General features: G+C 38.0%; 1 protein-coding gene across 2 annotated transcripts in view; it reads left to right on the forward strand.

The window, feature by feature from the left end:
* Positions 1-10676, forward strand: part of LOC108565548 (protein jagged-1b) — a 49196-nt gene that overhangs the window by 24932 nt on the left and 13588 nt on the right. The window lies entirely within an intron of this gene.

The following is a 10676-nucleotide window of genomic DNA, read 5'->3' on the forward strand; positions in this document are numbered from 1 at the left end:
AGGAATTGATTGCGTTCCGAGTCATGCTGGATAGGTGATTGCATCGCGCAGCGAGTACGTTATATAAATTACTGTACGGAGGTTTAATAACGTAACGTTATTGTAACTACTGTTAACTGGCGCGAGAAGCGAGAGGAACTTTATGGGAAAGTCGCTTTTAGGAGGCGGAGGTGGATGGAAAAGGAATTTCGAACATAAATTTTAAAACTCTCTCAATAATATTCGTTCCGTCCGAAGCGGCGGCCCCAAAGTCACGTATTCCTCTTATTCTTTCACCCTTCTTTTTTTCTTTTCACGGCCAAGAAGAAATTGCATTTAATATATATTAGTTGCAACTCCTTCTTCGGATCGGATTGCCGCGCCGCGAAAGAGAGTGTACGGTGAAATTGGAATTTTATGCAGCATCCATTAAGTTTTAGATTTATGTTTCGCGACGATGACAGCCAAAGTAACCAAAGTTAATTTTTGAATGTTCTTCGGCGCAGAGACACTCACACACGCACACATACACGCCGATGCTCGGTACACTCATCAATTATGCATGAGGTCCCGAAATGTGTGTTCCCATTCATAAAAATTTTCATCGCCAACTACTTTGGCGAGTTTCTGCTTCTTCGCCTTCGGGTCCCAGGGGGAGCAGTCGGAGGAGGCGAGCTCGAGGAGGAGCAAAAAGAGGAAAGAATGCGGTTTAAATTAATAAAAAGGAAGGAGACGCGACCGCGCGTCCTCTTCCCGCATGAATACTAAATAATAAATGTGAAATTCATTCAATAAATTTATCACCTTATAAATATATTTAGTGGTTAGTGCCCTGCCTTCGTGAACAGGTAAGCCTCCTTCGAATCCAGGACAATTGACTTTTAAATCATCGATGAGTCGAATACCTGCATCCAACCACTAATTACAAATCGTTGTTTGTTTTATCCTCACCCTCGCGCAAGGAAATCATTTCCAGTCGTGGCTTTTCTCACAGACCTCTTCAGATGTTCCAGTGATAACAGCTCAAGAACACTCGACTTGAGGTAGGTTAAACCACTGATAAAGACTCTCATCTGGTCTTCCTCCTCTGTCTCATTTGCTTATTTATTTTACTTCTTTTTTTTTTGTTGGTGTTATTCGTCTCTCCTTTCCTATCGCAAATTGTGTAACCCACATTTATGGTTGTTGCTCGGTTTCTGCCTCTGCTTCTGTTCCTCGTTCCGTGGCCCCCTTAGGGCGATGCAGGGTTTGGCTACCTGGCACAACCTGAAACACGGAGAGCAACAGCAAGAACGGCGCCTCGTGGAACGGTAGCGGCCCTCAGGGTCTCTGCGCTCTGCTCACGCCACGCATTCATCATCAAAACACTTCTTTCTCCTACACTTCCTACACACTACCAAATAAATACACATCAACAACAGAACAGAAGACATCATACAATAAAAGCGAAAGTATTCTTCTCCGCTTACTTTTACATCCCAAATTTATTACCGATCATCCGCCTGCCTTACATTCACTCATCCGAATTTGGAATGCTCTACAACATTTAATTTATGAGCACTATCATTTGAGCAGTATTTATAGCACCATCAATTATAAATATACATATATAAATTAGTAGAAACTAAATATCATATATTATGTAATCTTTTCTTTCTTAAATCCTGTTAATAAGCATTAAAAGTTAGTTGATAAATCTTATAAAAATATAGTTTTTGATACATTTTCTGATGAATATTTTGATTCATTTGTACGATTACTTTATGTTATAAATATAGCAAGTCATGATGTTTATACATTTGTTGTGTCTTAAAAAGCTGTTACGAATATAGAACACAATCCTATAGATTCTTTAGATAGATATAAAAAAATATAAAGCAAAGTAGTAAACGGCTTCTGATCAAAGCGAAGAAGACCGTGTGGAAGTACGATTCCATTTGAAAAAAAAAAACACGTAATGTATCAAGACTCGTAACAAATTTATTGAAAACATTTTTTGGATGATCGTCCTTTGCTTCGCTTCTTTTACATGTTTTTCATCTTTTTTTTTTCGTGATGCTGTTATTTTATGGTTGGACATTTTATTAATTTAGGAATTATTTCCGCTCATTTTACAGTCCGCTTCTTTCGGCCGCGAGACCATTTTATGCCGTATTATACAATAAAGTTCTTGTCGAATCATCGACACAATCATCTCGTTAGATGATGATAGTTTTTTTTTCTTCTTCCACTTCTTCGTTCCGTCTTCACTTCGTCCACCTCCACCTCGGAAGGTTTCTTCTCATTTTCTTGTCGCTCTCAAGAATCCGATATCTAAAATTATACGAATCGAAAATTCCGTGAGAAACTAATACATCTTTCTCTTTCTGCATTGCGCACTCTTTGGTCGTATTACAATATCGTTGCATTTTACTTGAGAAAAACGTTTACGGATTTCAAAATCCAGGTTACGGACGTTCGTTTGATTGACAAGCAATTTGAAATATGTAAATGGTGTTTCGTTGCGCGCTTTTCGGCGGCTCACGAAATCCCGCCTGAATCAATCAGAGAGCTGCAGTAAAATAAAGAATAAATAAATAAATAAATGGAATGAAGTACGGTCGAGTGTGTGTGTGTGTTCGATTAAAAACTCATCCGTCACTGGATTTACAAATCGAATTCGACACATTTACAGCGGATAACCATTTGTCAGGAGTGGTAAAATATGTTGACGGGTACGGAGATGGGGCAACAAGCGGTAAAACACAAGGCCGAAGTGCCATGGGGTATAATAGATGGCGCTCTCGTCCGTCCTAATGAAATTTGATTGCCATTGACAGGTGATGGATGATTTCTGTCGTGCCAACTTAAAAACCTATACATCCTGCGACCATCAGAAACGCGTATCCGTTTATACACTAGTCCGTCCTATTAGCTAATACTTCGTAAATTAGGCACTGCATTAATTTCACATAAACATCTATATGTATATGGCTTTTAATTATTGCTACATGTTTATTCAAGATGATGGATGAGCTTTCTCGTTGAAACTAAATTTTTATCCGCAAGACAAATGCCAGTCATGACTTATCGATAATTTTTTTTTCACGCTTTAATTAGTTAAAATCATCTCATATTAATTTGGCGTGATCCATCATAGACTATGTTGATTGAAATAATGGTAAGAAAATACTTATACTTTTATTGTTACAATTTGTTTGTAATTAAATTCTGTAAAATTAATTAGCCAAAACTCCTATTTTTCCACATTCAATGTTAATTAACTTTACGTGATAGTTACTTTTGTAATGTATGAGTGTATGTTATTTTTTTGTAAACATATTTCTTCTGGTTGTGCTTCTTTAATGGTCGATGCTGTGAGGTCTTAATTGCTTAATGTACACGTGTTTTAGTATGGTGCTCTTCGTGTGTGTGTGTAAGTAAGAAGGCATGGGAAAGTCAAGCATCCTCGGGCTAGGAAGAGTTAAGAGCCGGGGTCCCAGTCTTAATCGATCCGACGATCAATAATCGATGCGATTCAATTAAATTGAGGAAACGTCACTGTCGATAACTTAATGGTCTTCGCCGAGGAACGCATTAGAAGCAGCGAAGATAAATGCATTTTCATCACACACGATCCGGAGGAAAAGCTCTCTTCCATGTGCTCAGCATTCTCTCTTCATTGCTTGATTTTCCTTCGTCCTCGCTTTCCTTTTCTCTCTTTTTTTTTTTTTGCTTGTCTTCGGCCCAATTAAAATTGGAGACAGGCACAAGCGGGAGCTGTCAATTACACAATGTCGCCAATTGGAAATCCGCAGGGACCCCGATCGATCTTCAATGTTTATGCGATCTCTTCCCACCGCGTTCTCGTCGTTATCTGATAGATTAAGTAATTAATGTTTGCTCTGACTTTTTCTCTCTTGGGTCTCTCTTCCATCGGCTCGCCGCATTCTCTCCACCATCGCATCATTAATGGAATCTTTATGAGAGTGTCAATTTTCTGATTGTATATCTAACAAGCAAGAGCAGTCCAGACGGGATCGCCTCCAATGGTAATTCCGTCGTCGTCGTGGACTCAAAGCCGAAGCAAAATGTCCTTTATAAATATATTTATATAAGTATAAATAAACAAATTTAAACTGAATTTAATTCCGTTTTCAACTTGAATAACCGAAGCTTGAAAGTAGCTTGCTCTGAAGGGGTTTTAGCGCTCGCTTTAAGTAGTCTTGATGTGTTAATAATAATGACAAAAATGGGATGATGAATGTGTTTGACGTGAGAATGCAATAATTTCGAGCGTGCATAATAACAGAACGACATCGGCGCTGCAGCCGCCGCCGCTGCTGATAATGATGATGATGATGATGAAGAGATGATGACGATAATACGATGATAATATAAACATAAAGGGACGTTAAATCTCGACACGAGGAAAGCGGTGGATCTCTTTCTTCTCCTTCTCTCGTTAGGGGCGACGAAAATCTCCAGAGTCACGTCGGTAAATGAAAATAAAGACCCACCGAATACCACAAACAATGGGGCAATTTCACCTCGCCGAAAATTGCTCATTAACTCTCGGTGGATTTAATTCCTTTGATTAATAAAGAAGGGAAGCGCAGATTGCTCCTTTTTACCTGGGCCTCTTCGAAACGAACGAAAGACAAGAACATAAACAAAACGAGAGAAGAAACGAAAAATCAGCCCCACGAAAATGGAGCGGGACGGAGAGTGAATGCAAAAAGGGGGGAACTGGTTTTGCGTGAGTCTTTTTAAGATCAACAACTTTATGCAAAGGCCATATTAACAATTCCTCTCCTCATCTTCTCTCCTTCGTGCTGTGTTGTATGCAGCAGCTTCTCCACCTCCTTCTCTTCTTGTTCTTCGGCTGTTGGTTCGGTGTTTCGTGACGCTAAGGCCAAATGAATTAATAATCATCAAAATCTACTCGACTCTACTCTCTGCAGGAGAACGAAGATAGCAGCAGCAACGAACCTCTGGTCGTCATGAGAAGGAAAGAGCAAGAGAAAGAGCACAGAACCTCCGCTTCCACTCTGCGTCCCGTCCCTTCTGTACACTGGATTTTCTAAATTATAGCGCAAAAGCCATGGGAACAAATCTGTTATAATTAACATACGCCTCCTTCTCCTCCCCATCTTCTTCGCATCTTCCACCACTCGTTCTTTATTATTATTTTCATTCCGATTCATTCACCTCAAAACTGTCCAAACGCACGAAGATTATTTATCTTCAATCACCAATTAAACTTCATCCAAACTCCTCACTTTCGTCCACTTAATACTCGGTTACAACAACTTCAGAATTACTCGCTACTCCAGTAATTTTCTTACTTAATCCATATTTAATTTAAGTATCAAGAACCAATATTATCTACATACAACTACAATCAATTCTCAAACAATAAAAACTATATTTCATTTCAAATAAGTGCAAGTCTCAACAAATATTATTTTATTTTAGTAATTAAGTTCAAAACCTATAAACTTTATTAAGCAAATCAAATTTTACGAAAAAAATAATGATATAAATAGTTATATATTATTTTAAACTAAAAAGCGTATGATTTTGATTGATTGATTTTTGACGATCAAAGTAATATTTAATGTGTGAGAAAACAGAAAGTTAATCAATGTTAGTTAATGCAGTGTTTCTGAAGTACCCGAAATTGTTGCTGATCATCTTACCAATTTCGAAACTAATTTACTCCTGTTTTGTTTTCGTTTAACATTCTTGCTTCAATTAGTAAACTCATTAAAAATGGGCGAAAAGAGGTTTGTAATGAGGCCTGATCTGTTGTTAATCAGGTGGACTCCTGATTGTTTGCTCTCTCCTCTATCCCGAAATAAGTTTTCAGAGGTTGTTTTTTGTTGTTGTTTCTTGATGTTGTTTTCTTTTTGGCAGGTAATTAAAAGCGATGTAAATTGATTCTGGAGACGTATTGAGTTTCATGAAATATGAAGTACAGTTAGTAGTGCTATGTGTTTGTGTGTCTGAGTACAGGGGGAAGGACGGAGGGTGGAGAGCGAGGAATGTGTGTACTCAGGTGCTGCTGGCTCTGGCTCTTGTCTTTGCAGAGTTTCACACTCTCCGACACATTTCTTGCCTTGCGTGTGTGTGTTTGTATGTATGCTTGTATGTGTAAGTGAGTACACACAAGGTTTTCCAAGACTAGTTCTTTGCAGAATAAAAATAATACGACTTTCCTTATTACCTTATTTTTTTATTTTCTTCTTGTATCGGATTTGAATATTTCTAACGGCTCGGACTGCTGGCTCTCGTCGTCTCCGTTTTCCTTTTATGCGGCTGGACGTTTACCAACAACCAGCTAGCTACAAGAGCAAAGAGACCAGCGTCTAGACTCGCGAACGGCTCGTTGCTATAATAATTAAAACCAGTCAATAATCAGGTCAATGAGATTCCCACATTAATTCAATAAATCTTACATAACGTGATTTTGTTTGAAACGCGAAGAAAACGAAGATGAATGCAACAGCAAACGGACGGTGAATAGAAGAGGATGTGCATAAACCGTTCAACGATGAGCTGGTAATGAGAAAATTACTGTTGTTGGCATCGGCGAAAGAAATTTGACATTTTTTCCTTTTCTTTCTTCCTCCGCCGTACGCGCGTTGATGTGGCACTCCAACTTTGTGTAACGCTGCGGATGGCCGGGAGTAATTGGTAGTTCCTTAAATAGAATATAATTGTGTTGTTATCATCTAAATGGTGAATTTATGAGATGGCCGAAGGGGAAAAGCGCCGACGATGGAAAAGAGACTGAGATGATGGGATGAAAAAGAGGAGGTGGTCTCCTCTCCTCACCAGGTAGTAAGTAGTAGCAACAGCAGCAGCAGTAGTTTTAACTGACTTAACCGAGCATAAAGTGCCCTCGAGCGTCTGCAGAAGAGAGCCACATCCATATATCCCTCCACGAAAGATGTATCTCAGTGATATACAAAACCTCTGGTCTGCTCTAAACATTCGTCGGTCGCCGTCTTCGGCGGCGATGATGATGATGATGATCGTCATCATCATCAAGATCATCGGTGGAAGGAAAGAAGCAGAGCGAAAGAAGAGGACGGTCAGAGTAGCCGTGCGCTGTTCGCTCGCGTTTCAATTCCTCAGGACACAATTACATTAAACGCGAAACCATTTATTAAACTTTATATTCTGACGTCTCTACTCAACTACTGTATGAACACACACACACACACACATACAAATGCAATGCCCATTCAATGTTATTACATTACGTTTCCAATGCGAAAACAAACATCGTTTACCTCCCATTGTTTTCCTCATCAGTCGAGCAGAGGCAAAACGGATTCGTCATTACTAACGTTGCCATTGAAGCAAACGGTAATGACATGTCAGTCAACCTCTATAACAATTTTTACGCAAATGTCATTCAACCTTTTTGCAATGTAATCAACATACATTAAGTAGAATCCAAAAGTATATTTAAAGCCCTATTCGATTAAGTAACCTTACCCAACTAAATAATACTCAACACATCTGTGGTAAGCGATTGGTGGTTTTCCAACTTGATGATCAAATATGAGCGCTTACTTTAATTTTATTAAATCACTCTTACACTAATCTTATATAATAACAGTAATCACAGTTGTCAGTCTAAACTTAAGTAGACTTGTAAAAACAAGCGAATGAACATGCAGAAATAAAATGGTAACTTCTTTAAATTGAAATACACTATAATTATTTATTCTCGCTTCGTCATAATATGCGGTAAACCACTGTCACTGCGCATTCATTACAACCGAATTTAATGTATATACATTATAGCTAATACAATAAATATTTGACTAAATTACAATAAAACACCGGATAGTGAAGTTTGTGGTTAATTTAAAATCTATATTTTAAGATTTTTTTGTGATTGCGAAGCGAATGGAAAGTGGAGGATCGGTCAAGTAAATACAGAAATTGAAAATGGGTTTCCGTGCGTTCGCGAAATTATATAAATTGACGCAACTTTCATATTATTGTAATTGCACGTTTTACGAATTGTAATTGGCGAACCCTAATGATGATGATTAAATATTTAAGACGGTCATAAGTAGCATGAAAAAGTTTACCAACAACAAACTGCAACAGCAAAACAGTCTACCGCTGCAGGAAGACTTAATCTCAAAGTTTAATTGGTCATCAAATAAGTACGTAATTACTGTTATTCGGTATGATTTCATGAATTTTCAGTATAATAATTTTGATTAGAGCTTTATTAAATGATAATAGTATTAATGTATTAACATAATTGCTGTTGCAATTATTAATGGTTCTATACAAATTGTAGATGTGTAATGGTATTACGAGTGTAACTAAATTGGTCTGCAAATGGGAACAAAAGAAGTGGCAAGTGGTATTGTAATGGTAGTTGTAGCATAATGTAATCAGATTACGTGTACAATCCATTACCACGCGTTAGGTATTGCGAACTTAGTAAGCGATTTGATTTATTTCAACGCACGAGGAATGGAAATACATTTGACTTATTCCAAACGTAAATTTTATTTTAATTAATGAATCGTCGTAGATAGATAACCTAGTTCTAGAAGATGATTTGATGATAAATTCATAAATTCATTCAATATAATTGAAATTACGGTGAATTCGAGGGTTGCAATTGATATTTTTGTGTCCTTCCCACCCTTTTGTGTTCCTCTTCGATGATGTTGTGTTTGTGTGACCCAGAGTGTTAGCACCTGTTGACGAGATAGGTTGTTGACCAGCTATTATCATACGCAACTCGTCTTTCCAGTTTCTATTTCGCCTCTGTGTTGTGGTGGCTTCTTCGCTTCTTCAGCCTCCGTCCTCTTTCGTCCTCCGCTCATCCTCATCCACCATCCTTCTCTACACGCGAAGCATCTTCTCACCACCGAAACAAAAAACGAGACGGAGGCAGCGACGAAATCACCTGAAATTTGCACACACACACACCAAAAAAAAAGCGGAGCAAAACACGATCCTTGTAATGGAGTGCTAATATTTGAATCATTATAGTTAATGCGATTAAAGCAACTGCAAGTAAATGCACGGTGCAATGTACGAAATGATTAGTTTTAAAATGATGTGATTATCGATGGAATATGCGTCTCATTGATGTATATATGTATATTTTTTTTTTATTGCAAATATCTTTGTGTTGCCGTTGTAATTCGGTGTAAAATTGGAGGAAAGAAATTGGAAGATAGTTTTGAAGAGCGCGTGTCGGAATGTATTTCAATTTATCGGGTAACGTTCCGTGTCTGAGAAACCTTTTGTGCGATTTGCCTCAACTTACCAGCAATAACAACAACAGCAAGGGGAACAAGAAGCGAAGTCCGGAGACGGCAACAACAACAACAACAACACACGTACACGTTTAATCTCCAGAATTCTATCAGTAGCTGCTTCTGCTTGCGATCCCATTGGAACGTTACCATTTTCATCATCCGAAGATTGAATCACGCCAATTGCCTTGCCCCGTTCTTTTCACATCGGGAATTGTTCCAAAAGTGTATGTAATTTGCATGTTTCTTCTCTCCACAACAAAGGCAGCATTTTCCGTCGGCCAGACGCGCAAGTGTTTTTGTTTCATTATTTCCGATGAGATGGAAGAAACGGAACGGACGGCATAAGCGTCTCTCGATTGTTCGGTTAATAATGTAATTGCGGTAGGCCGTTTCCGTGCTTTCGAAAAAAGAAAAAAATATAACAGCAACAACAACAAGGAGAAGAATAAAGAAACTGTTTTGAAATCGTTTATTTTAAGATATTGTGACATTTTGTTTCTTCGAATTACTTTTATTTTACTATTTTTTCGGTTGTAAGCTAAATTATTGTACGTTCCATTTATGTAAATCGGGGCTCTTTTATAGAGCTTCGGATAATTTACAACAAGAAAAATAAAATATTAGTGGAACTAGTTTAATGTTTCCTCTTTACTTTAAAATAAAAAGTCGCTGTAATTCCTATACGGAGGATTAAAGATGATAATATATTACGTTCAGTTTCAACACATGGCTAAGAACTAGTTTTTCGTTTTGTTTTATATGGAGATATAAATGTAATAGTTTAAGGATGTTCAGGGTACACCTTCAACAGGTCAAATTGTGTGTTCGGTTACTTTTTGTTCAACTTGAAATTACTTGTTTTCGATGTGTTCACGTGTCTGTGAAAAGTGAGCTGGGTCAAATACATTTAACCATTGTGGTGGAAGTGAATCAGCTGAGATGGCTGATTGGATAATGATGTGTTGAAATGTGTGTGTGTGTTGTCACGCCACGCACAAAACGCACTCGATAATATTTCTTTTCGATTCACAGAAAATAAATGAATAGAAGTAATAACGTATCCAGCTACCAATTCCAAGAAGTCTCCTACTGTTTATTTTCGGTATCTGTTAATGATTATCAGGCGAAATTTATGTAAATGTGTATATCGTTGGGGGAGTATAGTTCTTGTTGCGTAAGGCAATGATCCGGCGTGTCTTTGGCGCCGGAATCCTTGTTCTCCCAAAGTTATGACAGCCCACAGTAAACTGTGATAATGAAATGCTGCAATCTGTCCACGCGCTTCCGGTGTCATCTCCGGAAGTCGGGTGTATCTCTGCTTCGCAGCCCTCTTTGAACTAATTACGCCCATGCCTCGAAACTTTACTACAACGAAAAAAAAAATAACGTGGCATCTATTTTTTTTTT

The sequence above is a fragment of the Nicrophorus vespilloides genome, unplaced genomic scaffold (assembly GCF_001412225.1).
Source record: "Nicrophorus vespilloides isolate i.1.1-1 unplaced genomic scaffold, Nicve_v1.0, whole genome shotgun sequence".
In the NCBI taxonomy this organism is placed as follows: domain Eukaryota; kingdom Metazoa; phylum Arthropoda; class Insecta; order Coleoptera; family Silphidae; genus Nicrophorus; species Nicrophorus vespilloides.